At 51.5% G+C, this 16,622-nt stretch overlaps 1 long non-coding RNA gene across 1 annotated transcript; it reads left to right on the top strand.

Moving 5' to 3' along the window:
* The first annotated feature begins 7,460 nt into the window (after nucleotides 1-7,460).
* On the top strand, nucleotides 7,461-10,374 carry LOC138064891 (uncharacterized). Its single transcript, XR_011138138.1, has 3 exons — nucleotides 7,461-7,608; nucleotides 9,094-9,195; nucleotides 10,271-10,374. It is a non-coding gene; the product is annotated as an uncharacterized lncRNA (long non-coding RNA).
* Nucleotides 10,375-16,622: the final 6,248 nt, after the last annotated feature.

The raw sequence follows: 16,622 nt of genomic DNA on the forward strand, positions 1-16,622 counted from the left end.
GCAGCGTGTGTTGGTGGGGCTTTGCTTGTGCCTTTGTGTGAAATGGGTGCTTGTGTTGTGCAGGTGGTGAAGAGCGCTGGGGTGTCGTCAGCCAGCACAGCCCAGCGCATGGATCGGTCAAGCGCAGGGAGCAGCCGCAGGTGCGTGGTGGCAGGGGAGTGATGGGGAGAGTGTGTTAGGTGTTGGGGTGGGTGTGGTGGGTGTTGTGGGGGGAGGTTGTATGTGGAGGGTTAGAGGAATGGTGTGGTGGTGGTGGTGCAGAGGAGGTGGTTGAGCAGGGATGGCTGTTGGGTGTGTTTGTGCAGCGTAGGAGGTGTGAAGTGTGTGGGAGGTTGTGAGGTGAGTGTGTGGGGGGGTCAGGGGAGAGTAGAGACTGGGAAGGGTGTGTGAGTGGAGGAAGGGGAGGTGTAGGTGTAGGAAAGAGTGTGGGTGTGTGGGGCAAGGTGTGATGGGAGGGTGATAGGGTTGGAGGGGGTGTTGTGGAGTGGGGCTGTGTGTGTAGTGGGGTGTGTTTTGTTGTTGTGGCTGTGGGGTTGTTGTTGGGTGTTGTTGTGGTGGTGTGTGGGGTGGGTTGTGAGGGGTGTGGGGTGGAGGGTTTGTGGGGGGAGGGTGTTGGAGGGTGTGGAGGGTGAGTGGGAAGGGGAGTGTCTGTGTGCGGAGGTGGTGGAGGGCAGGTGAGGATGCGGGAAGGTGGGTGGGTCCTGGTTGTTGGAGGAGGAGGAGGGAGAAGAAAGGTGAGGAGGTGTGTGTAGGCTAGGTAGTGTAGGAGGCCTGAAGGGAAATGTGGTGAGAGGTGGGTGGAGTGAGGTGGGGGCCCCGTGGGCAGGCCTGGTGGAGGTGGGAGGAGGGCTTTGTGGTGGGCAGGACCCGGGGAAGGGTGGCTGGTGCAGGGTGTGTGAGGGTGAGGAAAGAGGCCCTGGTGGGAGGTGGTGTTGGGAGAGAGAGGTGGGGAGGGTGTAGTGTGTGGAGGCTTGTGTGCCTTTGGTTGCATGGAGTGGAGGAGAAGAGGAGAGGGTTTGTTGCGGGCAGGTGTGGGAATGTGTTTGTTGGTGTTGTGGTGTGGCAGGACGTGGGAGGGAAGAGGCAGCGTGTGTTGGTGGGGCTTTGCATGTGCCTTTGTGTGGAAATGGGTGCTTGTGTTGTGCAGGCGGCGAAGAGCGCTGGGGTGTCGTCAGCCAGCACAGCCCAGCCGATGGATTGGTCGAGCGCAGGGAGCAGCTCGCAGGTGCGTGGTGGCAGGGGAGTGATGGGGAGAGTGTGTTAGGTGTTGGGGTGGGTGCGGTGGGTGTTGCAGGGGGAGGTTGTATGTGGAGGGTTAGAGGAATGGTGTGGTAGTGGTGCAGAGGAGGTGGTTGAGCAGGGATGGCTGTTGGGTGTGTTTGTGCAGTGTAGGAGCTGTGAAGTGTGTGGGAGGTTGTGAGGTGAGTGTGTGCGTGGGTCAGGGGAGAGTAGCGACTGGGAAGGGTGTGTGAGTGGAGGAAGGGGAGGAGGAGGTGTAGGAAAGAGAGTGGGTGTGTGGGGCAAGGTGTGGTGGGAGGGTGATAGGGTTGGAGGGGGTGTTGTGGAGTGGGGCTGTGTGTGTAGTGGGGTGTGTTTTGTTGTGGCTGTGGGGGTTGTTGTTGGGTGTTGTGGTGGTGGTGTGTGAGGCGGGTTGTGAGGGGTGTGGGGCGGAGGGTTTGTGGGGGGAGGGTGTTGGAGGGTGTGGAGGGTGAGTGGGAAGGGGAGTGTCTGTGTGCGGAGTTGGTGGAGAGCAGGTGAGGATGCGGGAAGGTGGGTGGGTCCTGGTTGTTGGAGGAGGAGGAGGAGGGAGAAGAGAGGTGAGGAGGTGTGTGTAGGCTAGGTAGTGTAGGAGGCCTGAAGGGCAATGGGGTGAGAGGTGGGTGGGGTGAGGTGGGGGCCCCGTGGGCAGGCCTGGTGGAGGTGGGAGGAGGGCTTTGTGGTGGGCAGGACCCGGGGAAGGGTGGCTGGTGCAGGGTGTGTGAGGGTGAGGAAAGAGGCCCTGGTGGGAGGTGGTGTTGGGAGAGAGAGGTGGGGAGGGTGTAGTGTGTGGAGGCTTGTGTGCCTTTGGTTGCATGGAGTGGAGGAGAAGAGGAGAGGGTTTGTTGCGGGCAGGTGTGGGAATGTGTTTGTTGGCGTTGTGGTGTGGCAGGACGTGGGAGGGAAGAGGCAGCGTGTGTTGGTGGGGCTTTGCATGTGCCTTTGTGTGGAAATGGGTGCTTGTGTTGTGCAGGCGGTGAAGAGCGCTGGGGTGTCGTCAGCCAGCCCAGCCCAGCCGATGGAGTGGTCGAGCGCAGGGAGCAGCTCGCAGGGGCGTGGTGTGAGAATTTTGTTTGGGGAGGGGTGTGGAGAGTCTATTAGGTGTTGGGGTGGGTGCCGTGGGTGTTGCGGGGGGAGGTTGTATGTGGAGGGTTAGAGGAAGGTTGTGGTGGTGGTGGTGCAGAGGAGGTGGTTGAGCAGGGATGGCTGTTGGGTGTGTTTGTGCAGCGTAGGAGGTGTGAAGTGTGTGGGAGGTTGTGAGGTGAGTGTGTGCGTGGGTCAGGGGACAGTAGACACTGGGAACAGTCTCTACTCAACAGTTATTGCTCTTCCCTCAGGTCACTGACTGCAGTGCAGACTGTCTTTTTTTCCTGAAAATACCACCAGTCTGGGAAGCCATCAGAGCACTCCTCAGGGGTGTGGGTGGGTTTTTTTTTTTGGGGGGGGGTTTTGCTGCAGGAAGGCTGGTCTGCCCATGTTTGCTGTGAGACCCCTGGGTGGAAGCAAGCAATGAACAGCATGCAGTTGTGTCCTCTGGCCTATCTGGAGCACCAGCAGAAGTGTTCCTGGAGGCAACCGAATTAGAGGGGGAAAACCAGAAAAAAAGCCACACTGATTACATTTCTGTCCCAGGTGGTTTGTCCTTCCCATGAGGTTGTTGGCCTGTTGTCAGTAATCCAGTGGCAATGCACCTAGCTTGCTGCTCTCTGTAAGGGAAGGAGTCTTTGTCTTTTCCTGCTGGGGTTGAGGATGATGCTACTCAGCGAAGCCACCTGTGCTCTCTCTCTGCCCCATGTAGGCAGGCTGCAACACGTTTGGTCAGTCGCTGCCTCTTTAAGGAATGATATTTACTTGTCTGCTTGAGCAGCATATACACTTGAAGTAAATTATTAGCGACATTACTCTTTATGGGGGAGCAGCTGGAGACGTAACCTAAGCGACAGCTTGTAGAAATCAAAGTACAGTCAAAAACACTTAAAATGTATTGCTTCAACAATCTACAGCAAGCTTTAATATACAATATTTTATTTATACAGTTTTTCTTTTCATGGTTTTTCAGATTCACGCCGGAGTGTCTTGGTGGATTTTACGCTACGTCAAGCATTCCCTGAACTGAGAGTTACACTTGACTGTCCTCTTGCTGCATCTTACTCTACTGCTTGCAGTCCAGAGCAAAAAGGACAGGGTTGTAACAGCCCGAGAACTTGTGCTGGAGAGTGACTGGTAAGTGGAAAAAAAGAACATGCTTTTCGCATGTCGATGTTTGGGAACATGGCGTGTTGGCGTCTCTGAAGGATGGCTGTGCTTCTCAGCAAGAGCCTGATCCTCTTGGTGGGCAGAACGTCAGCAGGTACTGTATTGCCTTGCGGGGGAATTTCGCTCCAGTTATGGCAAGGAAGCCTTGTCCAACGTGAGAAATTGCAGTGCCAGCAGTCAGTTTGAGAGCAGAGGCTGTGTGAAAGCCCTGGTGATGAGCTCCTTCCCTCAGTAAATGAAAGGCAGCTTTGATGGGGATTGGGTCTGTGGCAGCTGCCCTCAAGGTTTCTCAGTGTTCCTTGAAAGAGGCCTGAGAAGCAAGGCGCACCTGTGGGTGGGTTTAGTGCCCCTAACAAGGAAAGGAAATCAAAGCATTTGGCAGTTCACTGCAAGATCCCGCAGGCAGGAGAGCAGAGGCAAAACAGGACCCTGCTCCTGCTCCTGCTGGTCCTCTCGAGTGCACACTGAGCAAGGTGATGGGAGCTGTGCTCCTGCCTTTCTCATGCTGTGGCTGGAGTTGCTGGAGAGCAGCGCATCTGCTGTCAGTGCAGCCCAAATAAACAACAGGCCAGGCGTTTGGGGGAAATGCATGCTGGAACAGACTGTAGGACTTGTTGATGTTTGCCAGGAAATTGATGCAGCTTGTCCACTGGCTGTGAAAATGTCTTTCCCGGGTGAATCAGGGGAGTTTCTTTCCGTCTTTCAGAGCGGAAAGAAAGCCCAACCCATTGTTCTTGAGAGCCCAACCCATTCTCACAGAAGGTATGGGCACTCCGTTTCTGTTTGCATTCTTTCAGGCTGCCTCAGTAAAGGTGCTGCGGAAGTGATAGAAGCTGACCACAGTGCAAATCTCAGGGTACGTACAAGGATAACGTGCAGTTTCCTCGGCAGTCTAGCTAGCCAGCAGCACCAGCTTACCTGGACTTCCCCAAACATCAACACAATGCTGCTAGCGTTCATTGCACTTTGCCCTTAGTTATGTCAGTAGATGAGCGAGACCAACAGTAATTTCCGAAGTTGCTGCGTTTACACTGATTCTTGTTTTCCCTCTTTCTTCTCTTCCCTTCTCTTGTTATTTCACACATTCCGAGTTGCTCCTCTTCTGACACACGGATGTGGTTCGCTGGACTCAGAAATCACGGAGCTGGTGCGAGTGCCTTTGTCCCCAAGATATCTCCCGTGGTTGGTCTGGAGCAAGAGGATTAACCACTAAACAGGCACATTGCAGAAGTATGCAGCATGCTGTGGCCAAAGATCCCCCTTAATTCCTGGGACTCCAAGTGGGGATAAGAGACCTGTCCACACTGTTGGCACTGCAAGGGGAAGGGCAGGGGTCTATGGGGTAGAGGAGGGGAGGAGCTGACTAGGAGCCTGGACACCTGGGTTCTCTCCCAGCTGCAGCGCACTGCTGGCAGACAAGTCTGGGGAATGTCACTTCTGCCCTCTGGGCCTTAGCCAGTCCCTGGGCTGTTCAGTGCTGGCCCTGGGACAGGGTTTACCTTGGTGGGGGGTCCCTGGGGGAGAGCCCCTGCAGCCCCCAGAGACCTCGATTCCCCACTCCAGGATCTGGCTTGCACTTGCTCCTGAGCTTCCTAGCTGAAAGGAGAGGTGATCCAGACAGAGCTGTGTATGCTGCAGTGGCCATACAGAGGCCTGTGGGGTAGCCCGTGGCATTTAACAGCTCTTCCCCTTTCCCGCAGGGAAATCCAAGGCAAGCAAAAGGCTGGTCGCCCCTGCTCGGAAGAGGCACCAACCATCTTCCTTTGGCCTTTTTAGGAGGAGTTGAGCAGCTGGGATAATACCCCTCTAGGCAGATGCTTTTCAGCGCCAGTGCTACAGAGGGAGGCCAGCAGTGAGAGCAGCAGTGGCAGCTCCCACATGAGCTTGCCTCCACTCAGCCTTGTAGGTGCACTCAGGTAGGAGACACTGAGTCCAACAGCCCAATGGAAGCGAGGCTGCCACAGCTCCATGTCTCCATGCCTAGGCAGTAGCGAGGCTGAGCCTGTTTTCCCAATAGGCAGACAAGCACACCTACACACCCTCCATTCAGTTATCACTGACCACACAGATCAACACAGAAAACACAGCACTCCCACAAACACTAACACAGCCACGGGCCAGATCCTGTTCCTTTCTCCGACTGATCAGGATGAAAGCCCATGAGTGGAAAAAAACAGCTATTGATATGGATCCACCCAGGTCTGGCCTTAGACAGGCAGGTCCACTGAGTCACTCAGCCCTAGATCCCCTGGTCTCCCCAGTCACTGGTTTCTGGGCATGTGAACCCCAGAGACCCACAGCCCCACTCCAGTTGTGGGGTTCAGGTGGAGGTCCCCTCGCACCTACACACTCAATCACACCAGGAACTGGCCTTAGACGCTCAGACTATGCAGTAATGGGCCCTCGAGCCCTAGTCTCCCAGAGGTCTCACTGTCGGGGAGCAGTGAGGGCCAGCTGCTCCCACAGGAATGGAGAGCCAAAGGCAGTAACCCAGCTGGCAGGGCAGGGGCCTCACCAGCCAGGGCCCACCCCCCAAGTACCCAAGCGAGGCAAATATGGGCAGGCGCGGGGATGCTGTGCAGGTTCAAGCAAGGATCCAGACCATCAGGAAAGTGTGTGGTGATGTGGCATGTCCACAGTCAAGCCGAGAAGTCAGTCCTCAGGTGTGTTGAGGGTGACCAGTGTCAGACACAGTCCAGTGATTGTGGGGCAAATCCATTGTGAGGAGGCAGGTCCAAGGCCTGGCTTGGAAATCAGTCTGCAGGTCAGAGTGCAGATTCTCAGGGTCCATGGCCAGGCATGGACATGGCTGCAGCTGTGCTGGAGACCAGTCCTCCTACACCATCACTCAGGCAGGGACTGAAGGTCCAGGGCTGGTCTTCAGTGATGCCCTGGCACCATGGGCAGAGGGTATGGGTGGAGGCTGCAGGTGAGGCTGGTCAGGGCCATTAAGGCCTGTTAGGCACTCATTCCCCAAGACATACCCATACAAAAGGCCAGCACAATGGCCTTTCCAGCAGCTGTCCCCCAGACCGCACAGTCTCTCCGGTTGCTGGCTTGGAGCCCCTGGTCCCTCCAGTAGCCTACTCTCAGAGCCTCTGGTCTCTCCAGTATCCAGCCCAGAATTAGGGCTGCTCCAAGACTTCGCTCCCAAACCTCATCTCCTCCTCGCTGGCTTGTCCAGCTTGATGTTGGCTAGTGATGCCACACACTGACATACACACGCACACCAAATGCACACACTCGCTCTCTCCAGTTGCGAGCACCCTCAGCTCACATGCCCCAGTGACCGCTGGCCCCTTCACCAGTGGCCGCCACTTGGACCTCCATAGACACACATGCGCGCAGCGTAGAGAGTTTCCTCGCCCTGGAGAAGAGTTGGAAAAGGGATTTAAGAAGAAGACAGGACAGGCTGCAGTTATCAGGCCCAGGGCATGGCTAGAGAAGCTTGCTGACCAGGCACCTGGTCAGAAGCTCTCTGCCCCTTGTATCCCTTTTCCCCCTCTGCTTCTCCACATTTGTTCCTCCCCAAACCAGTTTGATCCCTCCCTTTCACAGCCTTTGGGCCTCCTCCAAAACATCCCCCATTAAGGCTCACTCCATTTTAGGATGTTCTTCCTGGAATCCCATAATGCATCCCCTACACCTGCAGGCAGTTACCCCCAGCAAGAGGGTCTGCAAAGTGGTCCAGGGAGTGCACCTGTCAGATTTGCTGCATGTTTGTGCCTGATCCTTCTTGTCTCTTTTAATTAGGAAAACCCGAGGAGGAAAGAACGAGAAAGAAACTGAAAAATCTGGGGGTGACATTGTGAAATTGCGAACAATGAAGAGGGCAGTGTAGGTTAGTTCTGGCTTTCAATTTTCTTTACTGGCTTCTGACCCAAAGCCTTACCTTAAACAGTGGAAACGAGCTGAACTGCTGGATATTTTTCTCTCTTCACATTTGTCTATCGCCACAGAGCTTACAGACCACAGTCATGGACTCCAGGGCCCTGCTCGTAAGCTCAGGACAGAGAGTCAGCAGAAGAAATCAGTGCCTTTCCCAAATGCTTACAACCTAGCAGAACAGAAAAGGCAACAGCTGGCTGTTGGCAGGTGGGCATACAAGGCAATGGATAGTCCTACTCTGAATGATAAGCCCTGCTCTCACTATAGCAGTAGCCTGACATGGGTTTTGAGGAGCCCAGCAAGAATTGTCAGGAGGTAATCTGAATGTAAACATCTTGGTGGAAGACTTTCCAGGTACTTTACAGAAACTAATGGCATAAACTTGTCCTGCATGCATTGGGTATGTTTTTTCTCATTGGGGAATGTTCCAGTTGGGAACTTGCCTGTTGTTGCTCATGTCATCTGGGGCAGAGCTCAGCCTTGTAACTCGATTACAAGACTTATTACCACGCTAGAGTAAGAAAAAAATTCCTGGACACATTTTCTCAGAATATCAAGGAATAACTTCAAGAAATAACTGCTTTCCCAGCAGTTGAATCTTGTCTAAGCAAGGGGAAGGTGTTTTGTCCGTTGTTATCACTGAGGCTAGTGACAAATCGCTATGCGTGCTCCTCCGTGCTGATTTCTAGTTGCTGGAATGCGTCTTGCCCATATTGTTCTTGAGGTTTTGCAGGTTGCCAGGTCTAGCGTGTCCTTGGCATGATGACAAGAGTAAAACCCATAGGTGCCTGTATGGTGCATTTTGGATTTGATATACTTTCCAATAGTATTTAAACAGTTGCATGTTGGTCTGCGTAGTGTAATTATCGCGTCATCAGAAGAAAGCTAAGACTGAGAAGCAGAAAATGGCAAAGATTCTTGAATGCCCTAAGAGCTTAGACCAAGGAAAACTGTTGAATGCTGTCAAGCTCCCTTGGAAAGTAGGTTACATGCGCAATTCCTGTGAAGGGCTGATTTCTTGTGTACAAGCAGGATATAATTTCAGGAAGGAAAAGCATATGAACACCCACGCTACTTTTCTTTAAATTTCTTGCTGTCATTCTGCAAGTCAAGTTCCCTGGTTTTGCTAGATGCAGGTCTCTGCACACGCTGTATTTCTTTGTCACTTGGCCTACTCCTTGCTGTTTTCCTTTTTTTAGATACACTGGTCTGTGTCTAAAGGGTATCAGAGGTCTACTGCAGATGTAATGCTAACTGCTAGAGTGTGACTTCCACAGGCCTACTCTCTATAATTCAGCTTCTTTTCCTACTCGGAGTCTGCGCTGGGTAATACCGTTTCCATTTCACTGCACTACTTTTACCAAAGAGTTACCGACTGAGTTTTACTGTTCCCATATCAAACTTCCCGGCTTTCAGTTAAAGCTCTCCACACAGAGTTAAAACAATGGCCTGGGTATCCCTCAAAGAACAGTACCCAAACCAGCTTCCTCGCTCTCTCTGGGGTGACTTTTAGTCCTCCTGAAAAAGCAGGCCTGTGTGTAGTCCACTTGACTTGTGCATTGATAAAAGACACTTGAAACGTCCCTGTGGTCCAAAAAGAGATGGGTGAAACACCTCGCATGTTCTGCCTCACGGCTAACCTGATTTATCTTGAAGGCGCTTGTAACACTCTTCTGAATTCTTTGCTTTCAGACAAAGTAAGATATTGTGTGCAGGCTGGTCTTCTCCAGTCACACAAACGTGCACATTGAGAAGTGCCCAGTCATGAAGCCTTTGCTGCAAAAGACCTAATCGGTAAGCGTATGGCTAACGATCGTTCTTCTTTATCAGTCGTAGTGTCAGTCACAACACCCCAAAATGCTTTAAAGGATTTTCACATGGGTGGTAATTACAGAATCATTGTAGTATGGTAACTGTGACAGTGTGAAGGTACAAAGGAAGCAAGATCTTTTTCTTGGGAGACAGAATACCTTCCAAGAGCTAGTGATTTCAAAAAATGCAACGCCTGAGGTCAGGCATGACATGATTCAGGAAGTGTTGGCTGAGATTCTGTACCTGAAATCCTTTTGTTCTGCACTTGAAGCCACAAGCCGCTTCTCAAAATCTTCATCAGACTATTTAATCGTCAAGGATAGCCAAGGATTTCGGAAACCAGGGAGGTAATTTAGTTAGACTTAGCAGAAGAGTCTGTGTAGAAGTTTTCCAGTGTTCTTAGTCTCTTCCGTCTCACGATTCAGAAAGGGTTCATGAAAACTTTTTCATTTGACTCAGAGGTGGAACTCAGTTCTTGTTTCTATGGCAAATTCAGAGCAGCTCATCTGTCCTTAGGGTCAATAAAGAAGCTGGAACCAACTGTTAGCTTACAGGCAGAACTGGGTATGCAGCTCGGTCAGTACTTCAGCGTTATGTATGGCATCAGATAATCTCTATTGTCACTTGTTTTTTTACGCCATCTATTTTGTAGCCTGCCATGACGTTAAAGAAGACTGAGAACTTATGTCCAGGCACGCCTTTCCACTGGCAGGCTGCTAGACCCAGCTGGTGCTGCCTTTGAATAGATCTGCATCTGCTTTCCAAGCTCCATGCACCACTGCCTGCTCTACCTGTGGCAAAGAGGCAAACTGTGAGGAAAACCAAGGCAGAGGCACAGAGAAGTCATAGTTCAACATTTCCCCTTCCCAAGAAAGACTGAATTTTGCTCTCACAAGGGAAAACTCGTAATGCTTTTTGAAATCACATGCCTGAGGAATAAAACGGACTGGAAAATTCATAGCTCTCACAGGACATTCTGAGAGCGCTCCCTTGAGTCTTGGCAGGACTTAGTGTGTTCTTAACCTTGTTTTTGTTGTTGCCTTTCCAATGCTTTCAGATGGAAAGATGAACTCTACAACAGTACTTCCCCATCCTCCTCCTCTAATGATGAGGAACATTTTCAGAGGCATAGGAAGCAGAGCCCTAACAGAGCTTCCAGAAGGTGAGTGTCATTAGAGAACAGGGGAGGGAGGAAATTACTGAAGACGAGGAGCAGCTGCCTGACTGTGAAGGGTTCCCCTCCCTGCTCTCCTATGGAATCTAAATGGGGGCAGTGTTTAATCCACTGGCATAACATTTAATCTGTTGGCACTGATGGCTTTAAGCGGGCTCTCTTTTAGAACGGACTCTTCAAGCGCAGTTAGATTTCTTTGGAGGGGTTAGGAGCAAACTCCAAAGATTCTAATGTAAAATCCCACGGTGCCTCTGCTTTACAGTAGGTTATTCAGAAAGAAAGCCCCCATAGCAGAAAACGTATGGAGACAATGATGGAGTTTCTTTACCTTTCTTTGACACATGGCTTGTGTGGAATTCATCTTGAGGTACACTTTGATGGTGTGGGTGGTCTCTTTGACCAAATTTCAGCTTTTAGAAGAGAAATGGTCATTCTTCCATTGCTTTATCCGGAAGTCTGGTGACAGATTCAAAGTGTGACATCCAAGGCAATGGAGGCTGTGTTAGAACTACAAATGCTGACTCACCTGTTTGCAGGAGAAGAGACCTGAGGAATCAATACATTTGTGCGCTTGCAAAACGTCTGTCAGGACTGAGCTTTTCTAGGAGTAGAAAAAAAGAAGTTTCTTAAGAATGGATAAAATGCCAAACGTACGTGGATTCCAAATATAAACAATGCCTTGTCAGGCTTGAAGGCTTAGTGTCTGCTGTAATAAAAAAGGGGAGCAGACTCCCTAAAACCAGTCTTCTGGTTTAAAAAGGCGGGTTTGGGGAGGCTGTTGTCTGTGTGTTCTCTGTACATGCCAGCTTGAGTGGTTTCTAAGCAGGCCAGGTTTATCTAGTGGAAGTCACTTGTCATTTGTTGCTTGAAAGACCAGCTGTTTCCTTGATGGGAGTGCTATCTGTAGATTTAACGATTAGCTGTATGCATCCTGGGTCAGCAAAACTCAACCCACAGTAGGATGAACTACGGGTTTAAGTTCTTTGGTTTCAACAACGTAAACATTGCTGAAAACAATGAAACAAAAACCTTCACAGGATTTGCTGCTTTGAAATTCTCTCCTAGAAAACAGCAGGCTAGCTTTTCTAGTTGAGATTTAAGTGGTTATCTGGCCATGCAGAAAACCTTTTTCTTGCTGCCAGCTGTAGACTTTCTCTTCAGCTATTGTGAAAAATGTGGGGAGACCAAATCCAGGAACTGACATCCTTTTAGGAAGGAATGGCAGGCTTTCCTGTCAAGTCCTCCTGCCTGTCCATCTGGAGATAGATCAGATACATGGGTGAGGACTGACTAGTGGGCTGAGTTTAGTGAGCTGCTGAAGACATGAAGTGGAAATGGGAGGAGGCAGATGGACTGCGTGGGAGCAGCACTAGTTTGCGGAGAAGCGGCAAGGTTTCACATAGCAGGACAGCATTAGTCATGCTATTTGAAGGAGCTGCAAGAAAGGCTTCAGGTAGAGGCTCAAAGGTGTCAGGGTTTGAGGCAGTGCTACTTGGGCTGGAGGGCTTTGAACTCTTTGAGGAGGCCAATGTTAACTATTATATCCCAAATCCGTTTTTTTTCTCATCCTCTCTGAAAAAATAAGGCGGGAACTTGGCACCCTGGCTCCTGGACATCAGAGAGCGACAAGGCTTCTCCGATCCTGACGAAAGGGAGGACTGTTTCCAGGGCCAGCACTGACCCCTGACCTGGGGCCTTAGCCTTGAACTACTCGAGCCGTCTGTGAGAAGATGGACCTGCTTTGATGCCAGGAACTGTTGACACACTGGAATTTCAGTATTCAGCCTTAGAAGGAGTTTACCAGCAGTATCCAAGTTATGCACTTTCAAAGCATTTGATGGAAACAGTATCCAGTCAGGAATTTTGCTTCCATAGTCAGGAAAACATCATCAGCTGGAGAGTAACTTGTTTCATCTTGTCAACACCTTCCTTTAATGCCAGCTCTCAGCAGGCTGGAAAGTCAAGGCTGTATGTCGACGGAAGCGTGCTGACAGAAATCAAGGTAGCTGTCTTCCTAAAGTCACTGAAACACAAGATGGAATTTAGCTTCCTAATCTGTAAAGCTTTGGCCTTTATGAAGAAAGAGCTGACACTGTAGTCAAGGCATGGAAACGCTCAATCGATTTCTCTTCTGAAAACTGTAACCACTACACTTGGCAGTGGCAAACTGTCGGCAGGCAGGCTTTTAGTGCACCCATCCTGACTGCCTTGTACGTGACACGCCTGCATACACTGAAGTCAGGCTATAAATAGCCACCTCAAAGTCCCTGGAGTGATTCTCCTAGGGAAATTTGTAGATCTGCCTAATAAGCCTCTGTGTGGGGGAACGTGGGCAAGGCTGGCTCCAAGGCAATCTCTTGACTCAGAAAACAGTTTAGACACAAGTTGTCAGGATTGTTTTCTGCCTAAGCAAACTGTACGAGATGCCGGTAGGGTGCCCTAGTGACCACAGCATCCGGTTGCTTGGGACAGCACAGCACCCAGGTGCTTCAAGGGCACAGAAATGAAAATGAAAGTGGGAAAGGCAAATGAAACGAAACTCAATAGTATCTACGGAGCCATATGCCTGGAGTTGCAAGCAACACAACTGGTGCCTGTGCTGCACTGCTCTGCAATAATGTTGTAAGCGGAGCTTTCAATGAGACTCCCATATCCTCCCAGCCTACGTGGGCATGGGGAGTATAAGTGACAGTTGGTGCTGTCCTCTGGCCTTCCCAGATGCTGGTGACAAGGAAGTTGGTATGAGAACCTTGAGGCATGTAGAAGAGGCTGCTGTGGAGCTCATAACTATGGATCTCTGCAAACTAACACACGGGAGCACATGTAAACAGGATGTCAGCTGAAAACTGTGCAGCAACCACACAGCACTAAGTGTCAGAACACACCTACCAAGACAAACCCGTTGCTTAACACGAAAGTACAATTTCTGCTTTGATTACATTCAAGACCTAGCTGCACAAACAGAAGCAGACCTTAACCTCTGCCTGACTTCAGAGCTCCTGAGATGCAAGGTCACTCCTCAGGAGCCTCACAGCGGCTCGGGGTGTGCTTGAGAAAAGAAGCCGAGCCCTTCAGCAAGGGGGGTGAGCCTGGGTGCACTGCTACACCCCCGGGACTGCCGAGTTTTCAGTTCAGGGTGGGCTTGTGCCCAAGTCAGCCTGGAGCACAAGCAGCACAACGCAGTCAGACAAGGTGAGGGCAGGCCCTGTCAAAGAAGCCTGGCTATGAATCACAGTTTCAAAGTTAATTTTAGAGGAGGTGACCAGCCTTCAAGCTCTCTGAAGAGCTCCCCAGCTCACAGCCTGCTCTCTCCTTTCCAGAGGCTCCTTTGGACCACGTTCCTTGCTCGGGCAGACCACAAGCCATTGCCTCCACATGATACCTCAAGCACATAAGCAGACCAGCCTCTACCTCATGAACAAAGCAGCAAGCACTCTTTCACGGGATGCATTTCTCTCTGCATCTGATCACATCCTCAAGACTCACACAGTCCTGGTCCCCAGGTGGAAAGTGCTAGCAGTAACTAGACATTCTTGGGAGATGACCACAGAGGCAGCCCTCACACCAGGCAACTAGAGATAATCCTCTTATGTGACAGAGGAGCATCCAGCCACCTAACAGGTCTGTCCGCACTTTCACAGCTCTCAGGTGCTTCTCCTAAAGGTCCAGATGCTGCCAAACAACAGCACAGATTGCCTGCCTAAAAGTAAAAAGGAACAAAACATCACTAAGCCTATTGGTGCTTTATCCGGCTCCTTGAGACAAAGAGACGGCTGTAGACAGAGAAGGCTTCTGAGAGTTGAAATGCTTTATAGCACCTACAGTGCAGCATGACAGGCTGTCGGACTGGTTATGTTTGGTAAACGTACCCAGCTAAAGGAAATGTTCATATTAATCGACAAGTGTACTGTAACTGTTCCCCTCAAGTTAAATGAAAGAAAAGAAACACCTTTCTTGCCGCAAAGAAACTTTGGTTGCGTTACCCCATTATAACAAAAGGAGGCCAGAAAAAGTGCATGACCTGCAGTCAGGCTGATGCAGAGCCATCTCCTGGGAGCTACAGAGTCTTCCGAGGCAATGAAACCCACGGTCTGAATCCCACTAAGGTCAGCAGGAGTTCTTGCCATGCAGAGAGGTTTATGAGCAGCATCTTCCAGCTCCCTGAGCTGCCAGCAACATCCTGACTTTCAATTTGGAGCAGAAAATACGGTCATGCGCAACATCCTTACTTGAGGTCATTCAATCCAAAAGAAAACGTGGATATTAAGGCAGAAATAACAGGCAGCACATTAAAACCAGGCCACCTCCTTAACCACCAATCCCACCTTCCTCACCTGAGTCAATTAATCCTATGAGAGTAAAGAATCACAGAATCACCGAATGGCCAAGGTTGGAAGGGACCTCGGGAGATCATCCAGTGCAACCCCCCTGCTCAAGCAGGGTCCTCTAGAGCCCATGGCCCAGGATCGCATCCAGGAGGGTTTTGAATATCTCCAGGGAAGGAGACTGCACAGCCTCTCTGGGCAACCTGTGCCAGTGCTCCCACAGCCTCTCTGGGCAACCTGTGCCAGTGCTCCGTCACCCTTCCCCATCAAGAAGTTTTTCCTCCTGTTCAGATGGAACTTCCTGTGGTTCAGTTTGTGCCCATTGCCTCTTGTCCTGTTGCTGGGCACCACAGTGAAGAGTCTGGCCCCGTCCTCTTGACACCCTCCCTTCACATACTTGTACGCATTGATGAGATCCCCTCTCGGTCTTCTCTCCTCCAAGCTCTGCAGGCCAGCTCTCGCAGCCTTTCTTCACAGGAGACATGCTCCAGGCAGCCCCTCATCCTCTTTGTAGCCCTCCGCTGGACTCTCTCCAGTAGCGCCATGTCTCTCTTGTCCTGCGGAGCCCAGAATTGGACACAGTACTCCAGGTGAGGCCTCACCAGGGCTGAGGAGAGGGCGAGGATCACCTCCCTCCACCTGCTGGCAACGCTCTCCCTAATGCACCCACCCCAGGATCCCATTGGCCTTCTTGGCCACAAGGGCACACTGCTGCCTCATGCTTCACTTGCTGTCCACCAGCACTCCCAGCTCCTTCTCTCCAGAGATCCTTTCCAGCAGGTCACCCCCCAACCTGTCCTGGGCCATGGAGTTCGTCCTCCCTAGGTGCAGGACCCTGCACTTGCCCTTGTTGAACTTCAGGAGGGTCCTCTCCACCCAGCTCTCCAGCCTGTCCACGTCCTGCTGAATGGCAGCACAGCCTTCTGCTGTGTCAGCCACTCCTCTCACTTCAGTCTCATCAGCAAACTTCCTAAGAGTGCACTCTGTCCCTTCATCCAGGTCATCGATGAATACGTTGAACAAGACCGGACCCAGTACTGACCCTGGGGGACACCGCTAGCTACAGGCCTCCCACTAGACTCTGCTCCACTGACCACAACCCTCGGAGCTCGGCCATCCAGCCAGTTCTCAACCCACCTCCCTGGCCACTCAGCCAACCCACACTCCCTGAGTTTACCTAGGAGGAAGGGATGCGAGGCAGTGTCCAAGGCCTTGCTGAAGTCCGGGCAGACAACACCCACTGCTCTGCCCTCATCTCCCCAGCCAGTCATCCCCTCCGAGAAGGCTATCAGATTGGTCCAGCATGATTTCCCTTTGGTGAGTCCATGCTGACTACTCCTGATCACCTTCTTGTCCTCCACATGCTTAGTGATGACCTCCAGGAGGAGCTGTTCCATCACCTTTCCAGGGATGGAGGGCAGGCTGACAGGCCTGTAGTTTCCTGCCTCCTCCTTCTTGCCCTTTTGGAAGCCTGGGGTGACACTGGCTTTCTTCCAGTCCTCAGGCACCTCTCCTGATCTCCAGGACCTTTCCAAGATGATGGAGAGCGGCCTAGTAATAACATCTGCCAGCTCCCTCAGCCTTCATGGCTGCATCCCATTGGGGCCCGTGGATGTCAGGTTTGCACAAATGATCTCTAACCCGATCCTCCTCGACCAAGGGAGAGTCTTCCTTTCTCCAGACTTCCTCTCCTGTCCCCAGGGTCTGGAATTCCCCAGGGCTGGCCTTAGCAGTAAAGACTGAAGCAAAGAAGGCATTCAGCAACTCTGCCTTCTCTGTATCCCTATATTCCTCCCAAGTGGCCTGTCCCCTTTGCCACATTCTGTAGACTGCCTTCTTCTGTTGGGAGTTTTGCCAGGAGTTCCTTGCTCAGCCAGGCAGCTCTCCTGCCCCCTTTGCTGGACTTCTTA

Source organism: Struthio camelus, unplaced genomic scaffold (assembly GCF_040807025.1).
Source record: "Struthio camelus isolate bStrCam1 unplaced genomic scaffold, bStrCam1.hap1 HAP1_SCAFFOLD_33, whole genome shotgun sequence".
Taxonomy (NCBI): domain Eukaryota; kingdom Metazoa; phylum Chordata; class Aves; order Struthioniformes; family Struthionidae; genus Struthio; species Struthio camelus.